Genomic DNA, 13,072 nt, shown 5'->3' on the forward strand with positions numbered 1-13,072 from the left:
CATTTTTCACATTTTTTAGAGGTGTGTAAGTAAAATTATTGATAATTCTTAAAACATAAAAAATAAAAATAAAACAGTAATTTAAAGAAACAAACAAGAAAAATTTGTGGTCTGTCGACCCTAAAACAGTAACATTATTGGAATGTTACATGATATTGCTTGGAAGTATTCTGTCGTCTTACTGATTGCACTATTTGCTGCTGGATTTTTTTTGGCTACTACACTGTCTTGATGTTTTGTATTGAGCAGCTGAACTTAGTCACCTTAATAGTTGTGATATTTTATATAGTCCTTCTTAGAGTTTTCCTATTGATTATAGGATTTGTGTACTCTTTTTCCTTCACTAGGTTTTCCCAATGGGTTTTTCCTGGTAAGGTTTTAATGAGACACTTTTCCTATAATCTTTCTCTAAGGAGGTGGTGGGTGGTGGGTCTATCAGCTTAGTTGGTGGTTCTTGATCTAGCTACTGTAAAGTTGATACATTTATTTTTTCTATCTCTTGTTCCTACTTGTATTGGGTTGAAGTACCCCTTGTACTTCATTCAATATATTTTATCCAGCTTATCAAAAAAAAAAAGAAAAATTTGTGGTCTTTCTGAGCGAAATTTTACTGAGGTAGTAGAATTAAAAGAGCTATTAGCAACGCACACTTTTATTGACACACTCTAACTCTCTATGATTGGTTTTATTTTGAAAAAATAAATATATAGATTTGTCAAAAAATAAATTAATCACAATAAATGTATTAATGTGTCTTAATATATAAAAGTGTGTTGTTAACACTTCTCAATAATTAAAAGGCTTAAAGGGTCCAAAGCCCCTAGTTGAAGTACCCCTTGTACTTCATTCAATATATTTTATCCAGCTTACACTAGTACAAAAAATAGATAAGGTAGCGGTTAAAATATAGCAAAGGTAGTGGTTCTAACCGCAGAAAAGCAAGGCGTAGCCTTTGAGCAAGTGCAACGGTACCTTTAAACACTAAATGCAGCGGTTGATTTTTGAGGAACCGCTACCAATACTGCACAAATGACTCAGCGAACATCAAACGTAGCAGTTGTAACCGCTGCCTTTGGATAGAAATAGTAGCGGTTGTAACCGCTGCCTTTGCTTAAATATTTAACAACAAAGGCAGCAGTTCCAAACCGCTGCTTTAATTTTTTTTTTTAAATGACCAGTAGGAAATGTAGGCTTCTGACATTGCTTGCTAAATAAACATGCTAAATATTTGTCCAACGAAAAATTACATAGTTCACAAGTATCTTGATTATCACATAATACTATTTGATAGAAGGAAAAACAATTAAAACATGACAAAGTTCATCTTTTAAGGTTGTCAAACAAAATAGGCTAAAATAAACATACATATTAAGCGTACTCCTACACAAATAATAATGAAAGAGTAAGTACGATACAAAAAGATGACAACTAAATTCTCCAATAGCTTACTCATCAAAATCCAAAAGACTTCACTATCTCCATAAACCTGCATCAATAAAACAAGAATCCAAACAAGTAAACATTTGATAGTACAATTCCAACATTATCAAAGCATGAGCAAAGAGAGTTATGACATAAACACCGCTAAGCCATGAACCTCTAAAATCAACCGATACAATTAAATTCAGGTCCTCACAATGAAATAACAACAGAGGAAACAAAAACAAAGTTGGGCAGCAGGAAAGGCAAACAAAACCAACAACAAATAGGACAGGACAACAACAATTCCAACATCCTAGAGGGAGAGAAACACCAACAAAGGGAAAGGCATTACAGTAGCCAAAACAGCAACAGGAAAAAACACTAACAGAGGCAGTAACACAACCAACAGAAAAGGAAAAAAAAAACATCCTACACAGCACCCCCCACACACACAGTAGCAGCAGAAAATTTTCCTGAGAGAATGTAGTGTTTACATACTTGAAAACAATTAAGGCCCAACATTCAGCAATAGAAAGGATTATTTTGGATCTGCAGGTTACAAAGGGGAAATTTGAAAACTATGGATCTTTTGTTTAACCAAGTTTTCTTTTATGGGTTATGCATTGTATCTGCAGTTTTAAAATCTTATACCATGAAACCTAAATAATAAGTTTTTACTTTATGAGGTATGTTTTTAAATAAAGCTATTAATTGGAAATAAGACCCCACTACAGTTAAGAAACAACCTTGGAATGAACTGATGATCATGATCACTTCTTTCATATGAGCTAAAACACTGAATAACTGATTCAAAGAAACTAAGATTATTAACCAAGACTATATGACATAAGGTGGGAAGCAACAAAAACAATCCACTTGAGAAAATTCATAACTCAAGTGTAGTCTTATGTATGTTTGGATACTCGTACGCAAGTGTTAACGCACTTTAGCACTCACATTGAGAAAAAAGTGAACGGAACACTTCTTATAAATACAGGAACTAGAGCTAACTGTCTGTGCTAACAACTGTCATACTAACTAACAGCATTAACTCCTTCGAACAAAATTACAAAAGCTAAACCAACAGCTTTATAAACTGAAATATAACTGAGGGTAATTAGTCTAATATTCAGAATCAGATTAACCAATTAGATTCCTTTCTCTCTCAATTCTCTGTTATACTGTTTCTCTGTGTTCCCCTCTCATTTCTCTATATAATGACCAAGTAAAATACTATCCAACACAAACAAGCATGAAAACAAAAGTTAAGAGCCTTTTGAATCTTTTTTCTTTTTAAAACAGAAAATTTGAAGTTGAGAAAGCTATTTTTGATCTAGAAGAGGTGATTGAGCTGGTGAAAGTTAGATCATGGAAGTGGTTAACCGATAAAGCTCAAGCTTTTAGGTACTCCACTTATGCACTAGAAGATGATGTGAAGGACTTGTTTCTTGAACTTGAATTGGATATGCATCTGTTATATGCAATTGTTTATTTCCCAAGCAAAAAGTTGTTTTGATAAGCAAAAATATATATAATAAGGAAGTACTAGGTGTACTTCAAACCAAATAACTAAGAGTAGAAAAAAAAGAAAGAAAGCAAGGATGGTACTAACTTACCCATCTCAGGAAATACTATCTAACATCAAAACCAACACTAAACTACCAAGCTATACACTGGCCTTAGCCCACTAGGGAATTCATTCAATCAAAACTACACTAACAGGGCCTAGATAACGTAATCAGCAGCAGAAAAAGATAGCCACCACATTGCCATAAAGTACTAGTAAGTTTTCCTTGATCTTTTATTGTGCATAGCCTGTGAATTTCAGTGAAGCTGATGAAATGATCAAGTTTTGCTTCTACTTGATTCAAAGTGGCACTCGTTTATGTTTATTCACAAATTTAGAAATCCCTAGCATGGATTTATGTTTTTAGTGAGTTAATAAACCTTTCAAGCGTTACCACATGCATCTAACATGTGAATATTCACATACCTTAAATCTATCACTGCTCATTCTTACAAAACAATAGTTACCGGTGGTGATCTTCTATGCCTTATCACAGTTGGAAATTACATCTGATCTGAATTACAATCTATTCAGAGTATTGAATTTTTATTTTACATTTTCTTCAGGGATCTATCTAGTAACAACAACATTTCAATTAGATAAGCCAATTTGTATCCCAGCTTGCACAAAACAGACCCCATCACATATTCATAAACTAAACCAGAGAAAACAAATTGCACCCTTCAATTTTCTATCTATTTGATTATCTAACATGCCCACAAATTACATAACGGCACTGAGAAGGTAAAAGCAACTATGTATTAAATCAAACAGTGGAAAAAGTAAGAATTAGGAGAATTACCACAAAAAATATCTTATAATCAAACTTCAGCAACAAAAAAGTGGAAGCCACACAAATTTTAAGTAGAGATAACAGTGTCTCTACCATTCTCTGAAAAAGCTAATAAAAGCTTAAAACCGTCAATGAGTATAATTGCACTAGCTCTTATAGACATAAATAATGTCAAGATGATGTTACCATCAAATGATTAAACTTTCTGACCTTATTCATAAACCCTGTTGTATTACTAGGCCTGCCACCATTCTAATGTTATCATTTATCTAAAAAATACTTTTTTACCTGATTCATGTTAAAAATGCATTTTTTTTTCAAATTTGACCCAACAAGAACAAAATGGAAAGAACTAGGGCAGATGAAGAAAGAGGAAAAGGAAAATGGGGGTATAGAGTTTGGTACATGTAGCTATCGAGCTCATCCACAAAATCATCAAGCGGCATCAAATTGGCCAATGCAACAATCTATCAATCACAACACCAATTAGCAAAAATTTGAAGTTGAAAACGATAATCAAATTTGATACAGAGAAATGAGAAAAGGGAAAGAACAAACAAACCTGGTGGCCATAGTGGATTGATTTCATCATGGCATAGCAACTGTCTTTGCCGCCGTTAACGAGTGCAACCACCTTCATCGGTGGTGTTTTCTTCCTGGGAGAGAGAGAGAGGTAGAGTGCGTAGAAGATAGCAGCAGTAACAGACCGTACAGCGACGCCGGCAACAGCAATATACAAACGACGACACAAAGCGGAGCACGGCAGAGACAAAAATACGCTTGCAACAACGGCAGCAACAAGGTGACGATTGACAGCAGTGAGATGGCGTAGGGCGGAGATGAAGTGTGGGAAGAAGACGCAGCAACGCAGAAGAAGAACGAGAGTGAAAACTGCGCACGATCTATGTGTGGAAAGCTAGGGGCGCGCACGATGTGGATAAACCAGTATTTTTTTTTTCAAAATTACTTTATGGTTGCATCTTTTATGGTAGCAGGTTTTTTTTACCCGATGCCAAAGCCCACTTTCCTTAATTTATTACTTAGCCCGCTACCTATTGCCTGCTTAAAGGTTGCGGTTGTCTTTTAACCACTACCTTAGCCCCTTTTTTGCTAATTTAAAAAAAAAACGTGTTAACGTAGCAGTTACTTCAAAACTGCTACCTTTAGCCCACTACTTATTCCTTTTTGTGGTGTAGTGTTATAAAAAAAAAAAAGAAAAATTTGTGGTCTTTCTGAGCGAAATTTTACTGAGGTAGTAGAATTAAAAGAGCTATTAGCAACGCACACTTTTATTGACACACTCTAACTCTCTATGATTGGTTTTATTTTGAAAAAAATAAATATATAGATTTGTCAAAAAATAAATTAATCACAATAAATGTATTAATGTGTCTTAATATATAAAAGTGTGTTGTTAACACTTCTCAATAATTAAAAGGCTTAAAGGGTCCAAAGGCCCCTAAGATTACAAAGGGAATCAAATCCAGGACCTAGAAAAATTTTGCATCAAATTGGGTCCCTAGAATTTTTTTTTAATTCAATTAAGGCCAAAGTGTGCCAGAGCTCAATTTTGTCCTAGTCAGCAATGCCACTTGTCTTTTTAATTTTTTTGTTAATTAGAAAAAGTATTAAATTTTAGTTTTTAATTCCAACTCATATATTTAAGCAGAAATAAAAAAAAACTTAATAAAATCCTAAATTTAAATAAAAACCTAATCTAATAATCCCGAACCTAAATAAAAACATAATCTAATAATCACAAATCCCTAATCTTACCTATTCATCTCAAATTGAACCCTATCCATCCCCATCCCCAAATTGTACCCTATGAGAAAAACATAAGGAAGGAACAGAAGGAGAAGAACCAGATCTCTGTCTCCTCTCAGAAACACGCATTTACAATGGACAGAGACTGGAAGAACCAACAAAATCGAGGGAGAAGAAGAAGATGAGGAAGAGGAGAATGTGGGTGATGAAGTGGGTTTCGAGAAAACTCATTCAGCTTCAGCTTCTTCTTCGAGGTGTTCTTCAGCTGGGAGAAGTGATAAGTGTCATCTTTACGTATATTTGAATTCATTTTAGGCACTTATCTTAAGTGATTCATGAGAAATCCTTATTAGTTCTCCTCATCTTGATTGGAATTTGTTATTTGATTGAGAATTAAGCTCAAATGTGTTTTATGATTGATTATATTCTCAAATTTTGATGTAGGGTCTAAGTTCTCAAGGAAAAATGTATATTTTCATGAGACTTGAAGAATTTTTGTCTCATCAAGGTGCCCAGCGCTTGTCAGTGGCCGCCCAGCGCCTATGGCGGTTCCAGAAACCCAACCTTGAAGTAACTGGGCGCCCAGCACTCTGCACAGAGGCAGAAATCATTATAAAAGGATTTTTCTTCAGTTTCAAAAGGAAACTCGATTTTGGAGACTTAGAACAGAACCCAAACAGAGAGAACTTGAAGGAGATCATCAAGGAAGGTCTAGGAGGCTAGAGAGAAGGCTTTGGAGCCGGTTTCATCGCCGGGGAACCGTCACGGATTCGGTTTTTCATCGTTCTTCTTCTCTTTTATGATTGTAAAGCTATCCATGAAAATGGATAGCTAATTTCTCATTTGTTGGGATTAGAACTAGTTGTTTTGATGCTCATGTAATCTATTTGATTTCCTTTCATGCAAATTTGATGTTTCTATGTTAAAGAATCAATGGTTTTCTCTTTTGCTTCATGCTATATCTTAGGTTGATCCCCTTGGGTATTTTGATTGATTCAAACTTGTGTAGGGAACTCACACGTTCTTGAGTCTGAACTAGAGTTAATCATATGTATCTTTGCCATGATTCAATGATTTTACCTTGTGCTTTATGCTTGTTTTGGATTGATCACCTAGAACATGAATTTAGGTTTAATAGGATGGTGGGAACTAGCTATTTAAACCTGAAATAGGTAAAATCATCTAATGATTCTAAGGTCTAGGGATAGGGTTAGATCATTAGTCCATTCAAACATCCATGCTTAATGCTACTCACTATTGTTAATCGATCAAGGGATTGAGGGTTAATATAGCTGAGTTGATAATCTTCTACGCCGGGGGACTGGGTAGTAAGATAAGAAATGGTGGGAGGAATCAATTTCATAGAACTATATTTTTATGTGAATCAATAGAATACATAGAGGTCAGACAACGAAAACTCTAATCTCAGCAAAACTATCTACCTTGGTGAATCCAACTCTTTTATCTTCTTTATTTATGTTTTTATGTTTTTAAACAAACACCCAATATATTTGTAAAACATCATTTAAGTCTGTTAGCTATTGAACGGCATAAGTATTACACCTCCCTGTGGATACGACAAAACCCTTTACTATACTACAATTGAGTCTTGAGAGATTCAACGTAGAGTGGTAAAAAATCTTTCAACAAGAAGCTCAAAGAGGTGGGTTTTCTTGAAGGATTTTCTCAGGAGTAAAAGTGAAGGAAGGAGCAACAACAAGTTATGGTCCACCATTTCATTCTCCCCCACCAAAAAAAAGAGCACAATCAGAGGAGTTGAGGAAGAAGACGTTTTTGCCTTATAGACATGGTTTGCTTCGGTGCTTGGGATTTACTTCCAAGAGTTATGGTGAGGTGAGGTTGAGTTCAGATTTGCATGTGGATTGGGGGTGGTAGGGCTCTGGTTGTCTGGGTTTGTTCGGTGGGTGTGGGTGGGGGTGGGGAAGAAGAAGAAGAAGAAGAAGAAGAAGAAGAAGAAGAATGAGTTTTTTTAGAGTTGTTAATTTCTGGTTGGGTTTGATGTTTTTTGTTATTATTAGATTAGGTAATTATTTAGTTAAGGGATTTTATTTAAATTAGGGATTTATTAAGTTTTTTAATTTTTTTTCTACTTAAGTAAATGAGTTGGAATTAAAAAAAATATTTTTTATAATTTTTTAATTAAAAAATAATTTAAAAAGCCACGTGGTAAAAGTGACTAGGACAAATTTGAGCTGTGGCAACATTTGGCCTTAATTGAATTAAAAAAAAATTCTTAGGGACCCAATTTGATGTAAAATTTTTCTAGGTCCTGGATTTAATTCCCTTGGTAATCTCAGGGGCCTTTGGACCCTTTAAGCCTAATTAAAAAATACATTATTTTCATCACATTTTTTAATTTTATATTGGTATAATCTTGCCCCATAGTTTTTAAACTGCCCACATATATAACTGTAGCTAAACACAATGACAAGTTTAATGAGACAAAATTGTGGCGCATGGTGAAGAGTTCCAAATTAATTGAGTTATATAGGCATGTATCATTTATTTATTAAATTCAAATATAATGAATTTTTAGTTGTCCTTTGTTGTAGTATTTTTCTGTTTTTGAACAATATTAGGTATTATTTATGTTTTTCTGTGTCAATTATATTCTTTTCTTGGAAGAGATGTGATATTCGATATTGAAATTGCATGCAGTTTTATTAATTTTATATCTGGCAATGATTTATTTTTTTCAAAAGACATATAATGTAGGATCAAGACAACAAACATCTTCTCTAACACTTTACTAGATATTGTACTATACTATGTTCATACTTTGAATTTTTTTAAATAATCAGTTATATTTTTTTGGGGAAAAATAATAAGTTAGAAATTATATAGGTGTTTCCCTGACAACTTATAATTCAGGATATGCATTTGGGGATTAAACAACAAAATTCACACCCAAATTTCACATCTATCCAATAAAGAGATAAAAATAGAAGAAAAGAAAGTGAAAAATATAATATTATAAAAGAAAATTAGAAAAAACAAGTAAAAAAAAAAAATGAGATTGTACACACATGCCGTGTTAAATCGTGGGTTATGGGATTGTAATGTTTTGCATTTCTATGACTGTTTCCAAAAGTTGAAAGGTGGATAAGGGAGATTTTGGTAGAATTAATTGGAGGTTCCAAATTGGCACATTGTAGAGTGGAGGCTTATAAAAAAACATTAATGTAGAGTGGAGAGTGGGTGGGTGTTGCAACTTTCGAAACGAGAGAGGGTGTGTGAGGTGGCGCGTGGGGGCCGAAGTGGTAGTTTTTTTCTTTCTTTTATAGTGGTAGTGCATAGAACATAACATTATTCATATAATAAATATGATAAATGTTATTTTTTTCGAAAGCGAAATATGTATTAATATAAAGATGAGGAAATAGTCACGATATACACCATTCTCAAAGGGATTAAAAAGACAGAAACAACCGAAAACACCAAAGTACGCCAAACCTCCCCAACTGGACCCAAACAAACAGCCACAAAACCTATACAAGAAACCTACCAAAAAACGCAAAGCCAAACAAAGCCCACAAAACCTCACATTCACAGCCTGCCAAAAGCCACTACAGAAACCTAAAACCCTACATAAACCCTAAAACCCTCTACTACCGTCTAGCCGAGATCTGATCAGTAATCTGGCGGTGATGGGCAACATCATCTGAGCAGTCATACACCATTCCAAGACGTTTCCCCATCAGGACAGCGCTCCTCGGCTGGGTCAAGATGTCATAAGGATGTGAGAGCTCATCTAGTAGCACCATTAGTTCTTTCCCTGTTGTCGCCACTTCATCGTCATCCATTGTTGTCAAAATAGGACATGACTCAGAAAGGCCCTTCTTCTTGCTTCCCATTGCTCCAACCTTTTTAGGCCTACCCCTCGCCCTGGGTAGTTTCACCACCTCACGTGGTGGGGAAACCTGAACAGGACCCTCACCACCCTTCAACAGTAGCGGATCCAGGACCCGGGGCCATGGGGTTCAAAAATTTCAAATGAACACATCGGTAAAAATATAATTAAAAACAACTTCAATATGTTTATACATCAGAAATTATACAAGTCATAGTTGTACAATTAGGTGGATCTTTGGTGCAAATAGGTGCAAAACTTAGTCTACTAGTATAATTTAAAATTTTCAGGGGGTTCAAAAAAAATTATATAGGGGAATCTAAGTGATTTTTTTTTTCAAGGGGTTCAGATTAGGGATGACAATGGGTAGGGTCTGGGTAGGGTACTATAGTACTCATCCTCATACCCGTGTTTTTAAAAATTACCTGTCCTCATACCCGCGTGGGTAGCAACTTGAATGTCCGTCCCCGTACCCTCTGGGTACATATAGGTGTACTCGTGCCCATTACCCACAATTTAGCGAACCCAAATATATTTTTCACTACTTTTGTTAATAGAAAACAAAATGAAACTAACTTTTTAAATAAAAAACACTAATATAAATAAAAAAATATTATCTAAATACTTAAAAAATAAAATCATTCAACTAATAATATTTTTTTTAGAAGGAATAAGCGAGAAATATATAACTTTTTGCGGGTAATTACCCATACCCAACCTCATACCCATCTAGCGGGTTTTTACCCTACCCATAGTCGGTATTTTATGCGAGTATCCTACGGGTCCAAGATCAATTGTCATCCCTAGTTCAGATGAAACCCCTCACCATAAGCTAGGTCTGCCCCTGCCCTCCAAAACCCCAAATCCTTGAGATGCACCCAAAAAGATATCGGGGGACTCAAGGACCGACAAACCGGGACTAGAAATCTCAGGGAAAAGCACTGAGGGAGGCAGCCTAGGAATAGTCGAGAAAACCCTTTCCAGCCCACCGATCATAGCATCTTCATCCTCAGAACACACCAGCACCCTCCGTTCCTCTTCCACTTCACTGCCCCCATCACCATCAAACCCGCCTTGAGCCTCGTTTTGCTGCAAATCAGAACTGTAACGCAGGAACTTGGCCAGCGCCGCCGTCAAGAAAGACTCACCCAAAAAACACCCATTAAGGAAGTTGATCGCTTTGGTAGCCATGTAACATCCAAACTTTCAGAGCGTCACTTTAGTAACCAAATAAAATAAAACAGCGGAAAATGAAGGTATTTTTTTAAAAGGTGAGAGAAATAAATATGAAAGACTTGTCTAACGTGGACTTACTGAAACTCCAAACATGCCCCGATAAACTAATATATATAAAAACAGATACAACCCATGTTGTACCTCAAGCGTCACCAGAACCTGACGGTGACAGAAAGTATGCCAGAAGGCAAGTGTACGCAACAGTGATCAAAGTAAGTGTAATAATTACAGTCCTGAAAATGTGAGAGAGTCGGCCAAAAACAGTCTCCTCAGACCTCCTATCATCCGACTACTCTCTGTGATTCCCATACAAAGAATCACACAAAAAGCAAAAGGTCGGAAACCTACCCTGTCCCAAATATACAACTACTAATCAGAGCTACTGATGACCCGAGGTTTATTCTATCTTTGTCGAGACCTTCTTGTTTCTTTCTTTTTCCTTTTTGAGTCATTCATTGAGTGTTGAGTCAAGTTGAGTCCCTTTATAGTTCATAATTGCATTTGCATTAGTTTAGGTATTTTTAATTTATTTATTTGGTCTTTTTATTAGTTTTAGTTTGAGGTTAATTCTTATGTTCAGATTTGAGCTGAAATCTTGAGAGAATATGAGAGTTGATTGCATATTAGGAGTTTTATTTGATGAATTGAATGGATGCTTTCTGAATTATTGTGATTAAATGAGTGGATCTATGAGTTACATTGGTGGAATGATGGTTTGTTAAGATTTCTTGAAGGTTTCAGGTGTTTTTGATGGCTAATGAAGTTGATTGAAGACCAAGTAATGAGCCATGATGATAGTTGAAGAAGGAGTTACAAAATTCGGAGAAGAATCTGATGAGCCACGCATGTGCGCTACCTGTGCCACGCACATGCGTGGCTGTTCTGTGAACGAAGGGGAGGATTTGCTGAAGCCCACGCATGTGCGCCCCTCAGGCCACGCACATGCGTGGTGGTTCTGATGAAAAAAATGAAGGAACGTGAAGGCCACGCATGTGCGCCGTTTTGGCCACGCACATGCGTGGTAAGCAGACCTGGGAGCTGATTTTTGACAGATTATCCACGCATGTGCGTGGAGGAGGCCACGCACATGCGTGGTGGGCCGCTGGAAAGTCTATAAATTAGGGTTTTGTGATTTCTTTTAGGATCTTTGTATTTTTCTGAGCAAAACTTAAGTTCTAGTTTCTTGGAGCTTGTGGGAGGCTTCTTGGCACTCTTGATTCAGGTTTTTGCTCTTTTAATTTGCATTATGAATTTCATAGCCATGCTTGGCTAGTTTCTCTTTCTATTTTGGGTGAAGTGAACCTTAGTTCTGATTATGGTTTATACTTCTCATTTTCTTATATGAATAAAGTTTCTTTTCCATGTATCTTTTCTCTGAATCAATATTCTCTTGAGTGCACACAAGTGTTTTGCTTTCTTCTTGCACAACGAAAGTTGGTGAGGATTAAGGGACTTGGGATTAGATTGATTTGTTTGCTATCACTTAGGAATAAGGGTAGAAACTTATTGTGTTGGCCTGAACTTATAAACTTTATTCTTCAATTGAATTGACTAGGCACTAAGGAATTAGGTTTGACAAATGAAATTGAATGTTTTACTTGATTAAGGAATTAACAAGTAGAGATAGAGGCTATAACATCATGGATAAGGATTCTGAACTTCATATAAGAATTTGATTTGAGAACCATAATTGGACTAAGTGGAGCTTTGCCCAGGGTACTTCTTTTCTGAATTATAATTCTTGCTCTTCATCACAAGTGTGTTAAACACAACAAACCCTCAAACTTATATTGCTTTCTTTTTCACATTCTAAACACAAAACTCTTAGAAGCAATTGATGAACAACTATCCCTGTGGTTCGACAATCTTTTGTATTACTTCGATCAATCCGTGCACTTGCGGAATTGCTATCAAGTTTTTGGTGTGACACCCAGGCAGACGTGCCCTCAACCTAATGGTTTCGGGCGCAACTTGCGTTCAAAGACTCGATGTTTCACGGAATTCTGCAATTCACACCAAGTATCGCATTTCGCTACGTTCTTCATCGATGCGAGAGCCGAGATATCCGCTACCGAGAGTCATTTTAGTATAGTGGTAAGTATTCCCGCCGTTGTTGTAGTATAGTGGTAAGTATTCCCGCCTGTCACGCGGGTGACCCGGGTTCGATCCCCGGCAACGGCGCCAAAAACTTGATAGCAATTCCGCAAGTGCACGGATTGCCCGAAGTAATATAAAGATATCGAACCACAGAGATAGTTGTTTATCAAATTGTTCAAAGACTTTTAATGTTCAGAATTGTAAAAGGAAAAGCAATATATGTTTGAAGTTTGGTTGTGTGAAAAACACTTGTGAATAAAAGCTAGAATTATAATTCAGAAAAGGAGTACCCTGGGCAAAGCTCCACTTAGTCCAATTA

At 36.0% G+C, this 13,072-nt stretch overlaps 2 non-coding genes across 2 annotated transcripts; one reads left to right on the top strand and one right to left on the bottom strand.

Moving 5' to 3' along the window:
• Window positions 1–12,580: 12,580 nt before the first annotated feature.
• LOC130721590 (5.8S ribosomal RNA) lies at window positions 12,581–12,736 on the bottom strand. Its single transcript, XR_009013518.1, has one exon. It is a non-coding gene; the product is annotated as a 5.8S ribosomal RNA (ribosomal RNA).
• A 26-nt stretch (window positions 12,737–12,762) lies between these two features.
• Window positions 12,763–12,837, top strand: TRNAD-GUC (transfer RNA aspartic acid (anticodon GUC)). Its single transcript has one exon. It is a non-coding gene; the product is annotated as a tRNA-Asp (tRNA).
• Window positions 12,838–13,072: the final 235 nt, after the last annotated feature.

The sequence above is a fragment of the Lotus japonicus genome, chromosome 5, assembly GCF_012489685.1.
Source record: "Lotus japonicus ecotype B-129 chromosome 5, LjGifu_v1.2".
Classification (NCBI taxonomy): Eukaryota; Viridiplantae; Streptophyta; class Magnoliopsida; order Fabales; family Fabaceae; genus Lotus; species Lotus japonicus.